The sequence below is a fragment of the Tupaia chinensis genome, unplaced genomic scaffold, assembly GCF_000334495.1.
Source record: "Tupaia chinensis unplaced genomic scaffold, TupChi_1.0 Scaffold000273_1, whole genome shotgun sequence".
NCBI classification, from domain to species: domain Eukaryota; kingdom Metazoa; phylum Chordata; class Mammalia; order Scandentia; family Tupaiidae; genus Tupaia; species Tupaia belangeri.
In genome coordinates, this window is record NW_006159755.1 from 2,945,188 (window position 1) to 2,958,631 (window position 13,444).

A 13,444-nucleotide genomic window follows, 5' to 3' on the forward strand; every position below is an offset into this window, starting at 1 on the left:
ATCTCTGTGAATTACCTTATTAGTGTCAAAGTAACCCCAGGGAAATTGGCTCTTATAGTCCTGATGTGTGGATGCTTCCATACATGTAATATGTCATGTTACGTACTATATGTTGTATGTCTGTGTATAAAAGGCCTTGAAGAATTCTATTCAATTTGGTTTATAAAAAGAACACTCATAAAAATTAGTTTAAATACTTTTCAAGTTCATGTAACTTTAGTAAATGATCTGATTTCAAATATAAAAAAAGAGATTAATAAGTAAAAGTCTTCACAATTTCCGACATATATTTTGTCTAGGTTTTTATTAATCCAACAACATCATGTTTATTTTAATATAGTTGGTTTAATAAAACAACTAATATTTATGTATTATGTGTTACATTTTACATAATAGATATCTAACAAAAAAATAAATTTATGACTAACTTTTTCTGTCTTTAGTTTTAGTACTAGCAAAAAACTTTGACCTCAAAATAAATGAAATGTTGGGACCAGCAGTTAGCATAATGGCTATGTCACTGGACTCCCATGTAGTCAACCGCGGTTCGTGTCCCCGACCCAGTGGCTTAAAACTCACGCTGGGCGCGTGTGCATGTGTGCCCAAGATCCCGAGAGGAAAATGGAGGAGAAGAGATTGCGGTGTGGCCATACCCCCTGGGGGGTGATTTCTCGCTTTCTGTCTCTCTGTCTCTCTCTGTCTGTCTGGCGAGCGCACGCACCCTATAGCAAAAAAAAAAAAAACCTCTCCAAAAAAATAATAATAATAAAAAATAAATGAAATGTTTACAGAGGGCCCCTAAAACACCCAAAAGAGAGATATTAAACTGATAAACCATAACCCTCGGCCTGGTGGCTTACTTATTCTTTATATGTTAAATAAAAATAAAAAACACTGTCAAATTAAATAATGTTAATTTCCTTGACATTATATTTAAGTTATATATAAAAATATGTTATGTACTTAGATGTTTATATATATATTATGTTCCAAAATAATTTAAAATTCCCAAAAATTTATAATAAAATATTTATCAGTCATATATTAAGTTATTATGTTAAACTAATATCTAGCCCAAATTTCTTTGTCAGCTATAAATTTTTGTCAGAACATTAACTATGACTATATTGCTAATGTAATGTCATTAAAAAAATTCACAAAAAGAGTAAAAAAAAATGTACTCTTACAAGTACCAGTCTCTAATAATCATTTAACTAAATAAAATTTTAATTTTCTATATAAACTGATTAGTTTTCCAAACTGTTAAACCAAAATTAACCAAAAAAAAAGTTCGACAAAATTACATATTAAATAGCCAATACAATACACCTAAGTTATAAAAATAAAATTATTATTAAATCTAATATTAAACATAGACTCATAAAAACATTCCCATCTAGTGCTTTCTGAGACCTCCTTATGATTCTTGTTATTAAGTTAATATACTTTAGTTATTCCTATTATTGGTCTTTAAATTTAATAAAATTTAAAAAGTCTGTTAATAAAGTTGTTCATTTTTACATTAAAAAGTTGTTAAAACAAGTTACTATTGTTTGTTTATACATGTTCATAAACTACCAGTCAATATATAAAAATAAATATAGTTCTATTTTTACAAACTTAAAAAGTTCTCTAAAAATGTCAAACTTCTCAAAATAAAATAAAACAAATAAACATAGACAATTAATAAAACATTGGGCCTATATATCAGAGACAAAAACTAAAAACTCCTACCCAAAAACTTAATAGAGTAAAAGTCTCAAAAAATGGGGTGAGACAAATTAAGACTAAAACTCCTGACTGCCTCCTTCCTTTATTTAAGTAGGCCTCTTCTCCAGTAGACTCTCTCCTTAGTTAAATGATCAAGAGGTCTAACTAAAAAAAAATAAAAATTTAAGTTAAAACTACATTCTTGTGGAGACCAGCAGGTGGTGTGGTGGTTAAGGTGCTGAACACTCCCACATGGCCAATCACAGTTTGAGTCCCGGACCTGGTGGCTTGCTTTCTCATTTTTCCTCTCTCTGGTTCTCTGTGTCTCTCTCTGGCCAAATTAAAATAAATGAATGAATAAATAAAATTAAATAATTCTTTAAAAAAAAAAAAAAACTACATTATTAGGACCAGCAGTTAGCGTAATGGTCATGGCGCTGAACTCCCATGTAGCCAACTGTGGTTCGAGTCCTGGACCCGGTGGCTTAAACTCACACCAGGTGCATGTGCACGTGTACCCAAGATCCCGAGAGGAGAATGGAGGAGAAGGGATTGCGGTGTGGCCACAAACAAACAAAACTGGCCCACAAATAATTGCCATTACCAAATGACAAAACAATAGTCCCTGAGGCCCTTAAGTGAGTTCTGGTGAGCGCACTTGCCCCATAGCAAAAACCTCTCCAAAAAAAAGGAAAAAAAAGTTTGGGACCTGCTGTTGGTATAAAACAAATATTCAGGCTGCCTCTCCACAACTAAAAATAAAAGCCCCAAATAAACCAAATCTCTTGCCCCCAAAAATTACCCTTTCAGCCCTCCCCATACTCAGTTTAAATCTACTTATGGGCCAGGACCTAAAAACTCTTCCATAAACAAAAAACAACTAAGGGGGAACCACATGTCCCAAAGGGCCTTGGCCCCCTTGCCAGTTGTTCCCTTCAAACAATAAGACCCTCTAAAGTAGGTCCAAATGGTCAGCCCTTTATAGTTTATTCCCTTTCTCTATAAATGACCTATAAACAAACAAACAAATCCCTCCTTCTCTCAGAACCCACAAAGTTTAATTAATCTCTCTCCTCAAATCTATTTTCTTCACCCATCAACATACCTAAAATGACTACCAACAACTCCTCCAAGCTCTCTTTGCCACTAAAAAAAAAAAAAAATTCCATAAAAAAGGCCATAAACTTGTCCTAAACACCAATGACCAGCCCACCGCTGGCCCTGTAGCCATCAAACAGGGACCAGGGGAACCAGGAGGTGAGTGTGGACACCAAGCGTGGATCCGCATTTCTGTGGACTGGCTAGGAACGAGTAGCCTGGGCCTGTGGCAGCTGCTGGGGTAAGGGTGTCAGAGCCACTCCCCCGTGGGCCTCTCTCCAAGGTCCAAACACCCTGGCAGGGTGGAGTCGACCTCACTGAGGGCTCTGCTCTGGTCAGGCTGGGCCCAGCCCTGCAATGTTCACTTCTTTCCTGGGTTCTTGACAAGGCTGAGGCTGCCACTCACGTGGCTCTTTTTTCTTTTTCTTTTCTTTACTCCTGTGGCTCTTGACATCCCTCAGCCTGGCACTCCAGGCCTGGAAACTTCTAGCCTTAACATGCCTTCCCAGCTCCCTCCACCCCTGCCCAACACAGACACAACCCATCTGCCCTCCTCAGACCCTGGGCCTTGCCTTCCTCTAGGCACTAGTTCTGGGGGACCTGAGGAAAACTAAGGGTCCTTTTGTCTAATATGTGCTCCACCTTGGGGGTGGGGAAGGAGGCAGAGGAGGGCTTCTCCCAAAATGGCTGATTTCTCAGCCTTGGATGAAGTGAAAGGGGAACCCTGAGGCGGCAGACAGTGGGGCAGGACTCCTTGCCAAGGCCCCTCAGAAAGGTAGGGTGGCCAAAGACCATAAATAGGATTGATGAGACCAGTCTTGACTGCCAAATGCCAAACCTTGGCAGATATAAGGCAGAGGCGGAGGGGACCCATGCAAAAAACAAGGGCCCTTGGAGACTTCACAGAAGAGACAAATGGGGAAGGGGCAAGGGAAACTAGACTCTGAAAGCCTCAGCAGTAGCTAGGGCCAGGCCACCATTGAAACAGTGCAGTAAGATGGACCCTGGGGGCTAGTGGGTGCCGTAGTAGTTAAGGCGCTGGACTCCCACCTGTTTGGCTGCGGTCTGAGTCCCAGACTCCTGCCTTTGGACTCATGGCTTGAAACTCGTGCCAGGTATGTGTGCGTGTGTGCCCAAAATCCTGAGAGAATGGAGAAGGTATTGCAGCGTGGTCATCCCCCCGGGAGGTGATGTTTTACTTTCTGTCTCTCTGTCTCTGTAGAGAGATCATACCCCCTATAGCAAATATCTGGAAGTGGGAGTGGGGGTGGGGGGAGGAGGTCGCTGGGGAGAGGATTTGGTGATTGCAGATTTCAGGTCTCACCTGCCCTGTCTACCTTACAAGGTTTCAGGGCCCGCTGAATCCTAAAGGGACAACATGCCGTGGTTGGTCCAGGGTTTCTGGAGGGGACACACAGAGTCACTGGTGCTGCCATAGGAGCTTCTTGCACCCCAACTAATGGGCTTTGAAAGTGGAAACACGACTAGGGCAGCTCCCCCACCCTCCAGCACTTGCCATACTCTAGTTCCTGAATGCTGGAGGGGAGGAAGGAGGGGTCCCAGCTATTTCTGATAAGCTTCAGTAAAAGGAATTACCCTCTGGGGGTGTGGAATTTGTGTTACCAGAGGTCCCCAGAGGCCCAGTTGTTCCTGGGGCATTTGGACCCTTAGATGGAAATGAGATGTTTGTTTCCTTATGAGATTGTATGAGGGGGTCTGCACAAAGTTCCTGGAAAATGCATACTGGAAAAAGCTATGCATGGATTTAATTTTTTTTCTCCCAAATCTACTTTTTCTTTTTTTTGGAGAGGTTTTTGCTATAGGGCGTGCGCGCTCGCCAGACAGACAGAGAGAGAGAGACAGAGAGATAGAAAGCAGGAAATCACCCCCCAGGGGGGATGGCCACGCCGCAATCCCTTCTCCTCCACTCTCCTCTCGGGATCTTGGGCACGCATGCACACGCGCCCGGTGTGAGTTTAAGCCACCGGGTCCGGGACTCGAACCATGGTCGACTACGTGGGAGTCCAGCGACATAGCCATTACGCTAACTGCTGGTCCCTACTTTTTCTTTTTTTTGAGAGGTTTTTGCATGCCCTCGCCAGAAAGACAGAGAGAGACAGAGAGACAGGAAGCGAGAAATCACCCCCCAGGGGAGATGGTCATACCGCAATCCTTTCTCCTCCATTTTCCTCTCAGGATCTTGGGTATGCACACACACGTATCTGGCATGAGTTTAAGTCACTGGGTCCGGGACTCGAACCATGGTTGACTACATAGGAGTCCAGCGACATAGCCATTATGCCAACTGCTGGTCCCTCAAATCTACTTTAATTCATCCTTTCCACTAAATTTTTGAAGCTCTTTTGTATAGTTGAGTTAGACGTTTTTCAGTTCTGTGGCCAAGAGCTAGTTGCTGACCTGTTGGTTGGACATGCTTATTGCAACCTTCTGGAAGCTTCTGTAAATGTAGGCAGATACACAACAGGATACTGCTTGTACCTCCGCACAGGCCAAGGTCATGCAGTTGGACAATACTGCATACCAGGAGGAGAAGAATTATTAGACCACAGTGATACCCTAAAGTGCAAACGTTAACAGCCTGGACTGGTAGTAGTGAGACAAGAATGCAACCGAATGAGTAGGTAAATAGGGCAGGGACTTGTGATGATGGGTCACTGGCTAGGAAGAGGACACACACAATATATTAGGACAGAGCCAACTTATAAAATGGAGTCGCTCTGGTCAAACTTTTGAGAAGGGCCATTCACTGCTCCCTCTAGCAATCAAGTTTTAGCTCTGACTGCTTGCTCACACAGAGGAGGCTTACAATCAGCTGTTTTACAGCTTGCTCGATCAATCCTAGCCTATGAGGAAATGCAACCAGACCCTCTGTAAAAACTTCTCCCCACTGGCTGTTGGTGGGAAGGTGATTATCTTCCCTCCTGAAACCACTAGAATGGGATACTGAGTCAACTCCCTGATTCTCATTGGGGCAGTAAACTAATTGGCAGTGCATCCAGATATGAATGTGCATACCTTGAAAGGTCACCCTGAGCCTGTGTGATTAGCTAGTTAAATTCCTCACCTGAGAGAGAAGGCACGCAAGCAGGAAAAAGCCTGCCAATTCCAAACAAAGAAGCCAGATACTTTGACAGCTAACCTCATGCCCAATGTAGTTGTCCTTTAGCAGCTGCCCTCCCATGTGCCTTTGAGACATACTGATGTATTTCCTTCCTATTAGAAATCTTTACCTTCGGTACCAGCAATTGGCGTAATGGCTATGTTGCTGGATCCCCATGTAATTCACCATGGTTTGAGTCCCGGAACCAGTGGCTTAATCTCATGCCGGGCGCGTGTGTGTGCATTCCCAAGATCCCTAGAGGAGAATGAAGGAGAAGGGATTGTGGCATGGCCATCCCCTCCTGGGGGGTGATTTCTTGCTTTCTGTCTCTCTGTCTCTCTTTGTCTTTCTGGCAAGCACACATGCACGCTCTATAGCAAAACCTCTCCAAAAAAAGAGAAATCTCTGCCTTTCTATTAAAACTTCTCTTTTCTGGCAGGCTGTGTGCCACAGGGCCAGTTGACCCAATGCGCCCTGTAGCCAGTTTAGGCCATTCTGCGGGGCCACACAGAGTTGCTGCCGCCATGGCCAGCCAGTTGCAGGGTATTCAGCACCTTTTGCAGGCTGAGAAGTGGGCTGCTGAGAAGGTGTCCAAGGCCGGCATGGGAAAGAAGCAGAGGCTGAAGCAGGCCAAAGTAGTAACTCAGGCTGAAATTGAGCAGTACCGCCTGCAGAGGGAGAAAGAGGCCAAGGGGAAGGAAGCCAGGGCTCTGGGGTCCTTGGTAGTTGCAGCATGGAAGTGGAGGAGACCCAGGAGAAGAAGACTATCCTCCAAAACCACTTTCTACAGAACAGAGGTGACGTCTTGGATAGCTTCTTGGCCTATGTCTATAACATCTGGCCAGAAATCTATGAGAACTACCCATAAATGGGTAGAAAAAGAGCAAAGTGCCTGGCCATGGGTTGGTGTCTCAGATGCCCTCGTGCAATATGAAGCTTTACAGAGCTCCAGTTGTATTCTTGGGAAAGGCATTAAATTATTTCTGTAAACTATATAGCAGGTGCGTTCACTTTTTGCAGAATAGCAAATCTAGCTTCTTTGTACAAACTTAGAACTTATCCAAAGACTTCATCTTTTTCCTCATATTTCTTAGAAATGTAATGGGTGGGAGTCAACCTCTGTGATTGCTTATAGACCAGAAGCAGAGTTTAGAGTTTCCCACTATAGAAGATGGCAGGTGAAAAAGCTGCAAAGCAGGACACTAAGGAGAAGAAACCTGAAGCCAAGAAGGCTAATGCCAGTGGTAAGGTTAAAAAAGGTGACCCCAAGGCTAAAAAGCCGAAGAAGGGGAAGTCCCATCACAGTTGAAACCCGGTCCTAGTCCAGGGCATCGGCAGATACACTCCTGATCTGCCATGTATTCCAGGAAGGCCATGTACAAGAGGAAATACTCGGCCACTAAATCCAGGATTGAAAAGAAAAAGAAGGTTCTTGTGACTGTCACAAAACCAGTTGGTGGAAACAAGAATGGTGTGTCTGGATGTTTATAACGTTGCAAAATGCCTAGGTATTATCCTACTGAAGCTGTGCCTCAAAAGCTGTTAAGTCATGTTATAATACCCTTCACTCAGCATGTGAGAGAGCTGCAAGCCAGCATCACTCCTGGGACCCTCTGATCATCCTCACTGGACGCCACAGAGGCAAGAGAGTGGTTTTCCTGAAGCAGCTGAGCAGTGGCTTGCTACTTGTAACTGGACCGCTGGTTCTCAATCGAGTTCCACTGCATAGAACACACCAGAAATTTGTCATCGCCACATCCACAAAAATTCATATTAGCAAAGTAAAAATCCCAAAGCACCTTACTGATGTTTACTTCAAGAAAAAGACGCTGTGCAAGTCCAGACACCAGGAAGGCGAGATCTTCAACACAGAGGAGAAATACGGGTTTCAGAGCAGCACAAGATTGATCAGAAAGCTGTGGACTCGCAAATTTTACCAAAAATCAAAGCTGTTCCTCAGCTCCAGGGCTACCTGCGATCCGTGTTTGCCCTTACATATGGAGTTTATCCTCACAAATTGGTGTTCTAAATTTTTTTGCCAAGAACCTAATTAAATAACTCATTTTATTTATATATATATACATATATAGATGTATATTATTTATATGTATATGTATATATATAAATATATATAAGAGAAATTTAATGGGTGTACATTGCTTTCCTATGCCTTTAGCTCAAGCAACACATATCTCAGTGTTAACTTCTTCTCTCTTAGATCTAGTAAAATGGGAAATTCTTTGAAGAAAAGGATTAAATGATTTTTTCCCTAATGCTTTCTTATTTTTTAATTCTATTTTTAAGAATTGTTTATTTACTTTTATTTATTCATTCACTTTAATTTGAGTAGAGAGTGACACAGAGAGAGAAAGAGGGAAAAGTGAGAAAGCAAGCCACCAGGCCCAGGACTCGAACCGTTGTCTATCATGTGGGAGTGTCCAGCGCCTTAACCACCATTCCACCTGCTGGTCCCCTCCCTAATGTTTTCTTGGAGGTCAGGAGCTTAATCTCTGAAAAAGTAGTGAGTAGATACTTGTAACCTGTGTAAAGCTGAAGTCAGCCTTAAAGTAGTCCATTTGGCTAAAGATGAGAACAGTGACTACTGGTGTAATCTTTTGGGCTGCTTTTCATTTCTTTTAATCAAAATACTAGATGATGGAATTGAAAAACTTGTAACGTGTTATTACTCGGTGTACCAATAATCATTTAAGACTAAAAGACTCTTTGTCATGAAAAAATAAATTTATCTTTTCTTACTTTACCAGTGTTTATAATTTTTCCTTTTTTTTGAAGAAATATTTATTAAGTTTTATTTATTATTAATTTAAAATCTGAGGTTTTCACATAACACAGCTCAACTCCCCCATCCCATAGCAGCACTCCCCGTGGGCAACTCATTCCCTGTAGGCAGCTCACTCCCTGCAAGCTCCTTTTGAGCAGCACTCAGCTTGTCAATGAATCGTCATTTCTCCTCGATATGATAGCCATCCTTCTGCCAGAACTTTTCTCTTCTCACAGAGTCAGCTTCTTGGGACCAGCAGAGCATAATGGAAAATGGCTGGATTCCCACAGTCGACAGAGGCTCAGCGTCCAGGGCTGGGCAGTTTAAAACTAACGCTGGGCATGTGTGCCCGAAATTTGAGAGAAGAATGGAGAAGGGATTGTAGTGTGGACATCCCTCCTAGGGGATGATTTCTCATTTTCTGTCTCTCTGTTTTTTTCTGTCTCTCCAGTAAGTGCACACACTCTACAGAAAACAATCTCTTTAAAAAAAAAAAAAATTAAAAAGTGAGCTTCTCAGAGACTGAAAAAAAATAAAAATAAATAAAAACAAGAAGCTCAAAGTCCCTCTGACACAGATTAAAAACCCCTTGCCTCAGTTTTTTATCAGCAACCCATTTTCCAGGACCCACTTCCTGCCTGGGAGTTCCGAACTTCCTTCTCTCAATTAGTAAACTCTCCAGGTCACAGTCCTTCTCTGTGCCAGTCACTCTAATTCTCTGTGAGTGTGAGACAAAGGTTTGCTGCTGTTTCTGCATTGGGTATTGGGCCCACACCCCAACTTCCTGCATCAGAATTTTCCTGCATCAGCAGCAAACATTTCCCGTGCTTGGCAACTCACTACGAACTCTCAAGGATTACTCAACACTTGCTAGCTAAAAGCTATAGGTTGCTAGGGGTAAATTCTGAATATTTTAGCATCCTCAGAATCTACACGATAGCTGAAAGGGGTGCTGGCACTTGGTGGCAGCCGTGGACATTGCTGATGCTGTGTTCCTCCACATCACCAGGCAAGGCCTGCGATGTCCCCTTCCACCTTCCACAGAGACTTTGGGTTTTCTCGCAGTGTGTTGTCAATGGGCCCGACTCGAGCACACTGCCACTGGTGCTGTGCTGACTCTCAGTACATTAACGGTATGCTGATAGTTCCTGCCGAGGAAACTGCATCCTTCTTTGCATGCTCCTCAGACAGGTAGGTGGAGATGTTGGGCCGTAGGTGAAGGGCCCTGCAATCTAAGTGACAGTCTTGGGGTGCACGTAGGGAATCACTAAGGATAATGTGGTGACTTTTTGCCTTCAATGATAAAGGAAGACCTTGTAGCGTTTTGGCTTCGGATGTGGAAACCAGCATCCTCCACATTAACGATTTTTCTAAAGCCTTTGTACTGGGCCACCAACAAGGAGCCAAGTCTAAATGGGCCCCTGAACTGAAACCAGAGGGCAGCAGTGAGGCATTGCAGAGAGGAAGCCAGATCCCACATGGCTGACCAGGGTTTGAGTCCCAGACCCCTTGACTTACAAAACACACCAGGTATGCACAGGAGTGCCCAGAATGCTGATGGCATGGAGAACTGGAGGAAAAAGGACTGTGGCTGACCATATCCTGTGGGGAGGGAGGGTGTTTATTATTCTCGCTCTGTTTATATCATGTGCATGTGTCTGCTGGCATAAAAAATAAAATGGTTGGAGACAGCAGTGACATAATGGACTCCACTTATCAAGCATGGTTTGAGTCCTGGACTCGAAGGCTTAAAAAACTCATGCTTGGCGTGCATGCCCAAGATCCCGAGAGCAGAATGGAGGAGAAGGGATTGTGGCATGGCAATCCTCCATGGGAGGTGACTTCTTGCTTTCTCTCTCTCTGTCTTTGTCTTCTGACATGTGCACACACCTTATAGCAAATATCTCTCTAAAAGAAAAATAAGTAAGTAAGTAAGTAAATAAATAAAAAGTGGTTGGCCATCGCTTCCGGGGGTGATTTCTCACTTTCCTCCTCTGCCTCTCTCTCTATGTCTCTCTCCAGCAAGCAAGAAGAAGAAAAATAAAAAGATAAGCCCAGCATGTGACTGGTGACTATGGAACTAGATGCAACATGACTGACTCCATGGTTTGAGTCCTGGACCTGATGACCTGAAAAACACACTGAATCTGTGTGTGTGTGTGTGCCCAAAATTCTGAGAGGAGAATGGAGAAAGGATTGCGGCATGACCATCCTTCTTGAGGGATGTTTTCTCATCCTCCCTCTCCACACCGGTCCCTCTCTGTCAAGTGCACATACCCTCTGGCAAATTAAAAAGAAAGGAAAGAAAAAAAGGAAATAATAAGTGGTGTCAAGAATGAAGATGGAGAAACTGGAACCTTTTTTCACTATTGGTAGGAAAATGGTTCAGTTGCTATGAAAAACCGGTGATTCCTCAAAGGATTTACAAATACAATTACTCTATGATTCAGCAATTTTACTTCTGGGTACACTTTCAAAACAATTGAAAGCAAGGCCTTGAAGAGATATCTGTAAACCCATGTTCACAGCAGCAATATTCACAGTAGTTCAAAGATAAAAGCAACCCAAATGTTCATCAGTGAATGAATGTGTAAACAAAATGTGGCATATACACACAATGGAGTACTATTTGGCTTTAAATGAAAAGTAAATTCTGGCCTGGTTCCATGGCCTGGTGGTTAAAGGAGCCAAATTCCACATGACTGAGTGTGCAGTTCAAATCCTGGCCCCAGTGACTTGAAAAATGTCAGGAGGCCAGCAGGTGGCATGGTGGTTAAGGTGGCTGGACTTCCACATGGCTGACCATGGTTCGAGTCCTGGACCTGGCAGCTTGCTTTCTCATTTTCCTTTTCTGTCTCCCTCTCAATCAACTTTAAAAATATATAAAAATGAAATAATGGCAATGAGTAAGTATCATTATTATATTAAATATAATAATTCTTTTAAAAATATGTCAGAAAGGGACCAGTAGTTAGCGTAATGGCTATGTCGCTGGACTCCCACATAGTCAACCGTGGTTCGAGTCTCGGACCCGGTGGCTTAAAACTCATGCCAGGCGCGTGTGTGTGCATGCCCAAGATCCCAAGAGGAGAGTGGAGGAGACGGGATTGCGGCATGGCCATCGCCCCTGGAGGGTGACTTCTCCCTTTCTCTCTGTCTCTCTCTATCTGTCTGGCGAGCGCACGCACCCTATAGCAAAAACCTCTCAAAAAAAAAAAGTCAGAAAGTGTATGTGTGTCTGTGTGAAATTCTGACAGGGAGGAGAAGCGATTGTAATATATGCATGATCGATAGGTGCTTTCTCTCACTTTCCCTCTCTCTATCTCTCTCTGGTGAGCATACACACACCCCTGGCAATTTTTTGAAAATAATTCTTTGTTTATTAATCATTTTATGTATTATTATTTTTAAAAATTTACTATAGGTCACGCGTGTGCACCAGAGAGAGAGAAAAAGAGAGAGAGAGAGAGAGGGAAAGTGAGAAGGCAAGCTGCCAGGTCTGGGACTTGAACTGTAGTTGGCCACGTGAGAGTCTAGCAAGTTCATCACTATGCCATCTGCTGATCTCCACAACATTTTATTGTAAACAAAATTCTGACACCTACTACAGCATGGATGGACTAGGAGGACATTATGCTAGGTGAAATAAACGAGTCATAAAAGGTAAATACTATAAATACCACTTATTTGCAATTATCTGTGAGATAGGAGACAGGGACTCTAACAATATGATTAGAGTACAGGCCCACAACGGAATCACAAAATGGCTAAGTTTTACTGACAGTACTGGCCACCGGCAGTACCACAGTGACTCAGAATTCCCCAAGGCTATGAAAGTGATGACTCTCTTACAAAACATTGGATTTAATTGAGCGCAAGAAGATATCTCTGGTGGAATGGAGTGTTTGGCCACAGTTCGGGACCTATTACAGAAAAGTACTCAGTAGCTACCCGGATTGTAATGGGTGGGTTGACTGGCTGGTCTGCAGGATTTTTGTTCCAGAAAGTGGGAAAACTTGCAACAACTGCAGTAAGTGGTCACTTTCTTCTCCTTCAGATTGCCAGAGACAGTGGCTATGTAAAGATGTCAACAAAGTCAAACAGATTAAGAAACAGACAGACAAAGCAGCACCTGAAATCAACAATATAAGCGAAAAAGCAACAGAATTTATCAAGCAGAACATCGTGGTATCCGGTGGATTCATGGAGGCTCTTTGCTAGGCTTTGCATCTTAAGGATATGAGCATCCCACCCTACTGGACTCAACTGTGAGGAAAGTGGTGGAGGCAAGGTGATCTCTCAACAGTACATGCCACCAGAGTCACCAGGGCAAGGACAAGCAAGTGGCTGGACAATACTGAACTCTTAGCATTTTGCTGTCTGAAGCTTGGTATCTGCGGTAAAATAATCCACATGGTATGGACAGTAGTGTTGCCAAGAAAAACATGCTTACATCATGTTTTCAACATTGGCATCTGTTTAGAACTTAGCCTATAAAATATCACCAGTGGATAGAGATATATAGAAAAAAATCTGTTTGGATTATTCCCCAGTGAAATATTATCCTCTTTTTATTACAATAAAATGTGCTTCATTGTCCTTTAAATTTTTTTTTTTTTTTTTGGGAGAGATTTTCACTGTAGGGCGCGTGCGCTCGCCAGACAGACAGAGAGAGACATAGAGACAGAAAGCGAGAAATCACCCCCCAAGGGGGATGGTCACGCCACAATCCC

At 42.9% G+C, this 13,444-nt stretch overlaps 2 pseudogenes; both read left to right on the top strand.

The window, feature by feature from the left end:
* The first annotated feature begins 6,453 nt into the window (after positions 1-6,453).
* On the top strand, positions 6,454-6,797 carry LOC102480973 (V-type proton ATPase subunit G 1 pseudogene; annotated as a pseudogene).
* A 2,935-nt stretch (positions 6,798-9,732) lies between these two features.
* LOC106734998 (FUN14 domain-containing protein 1 pseudogene) lies at positions 9,733-12,946 on the top strand (annotated as a pseudogene).
* The last annotated feature ends 498 nt before the right edge of the window (positions 12,947-13,444 follow it).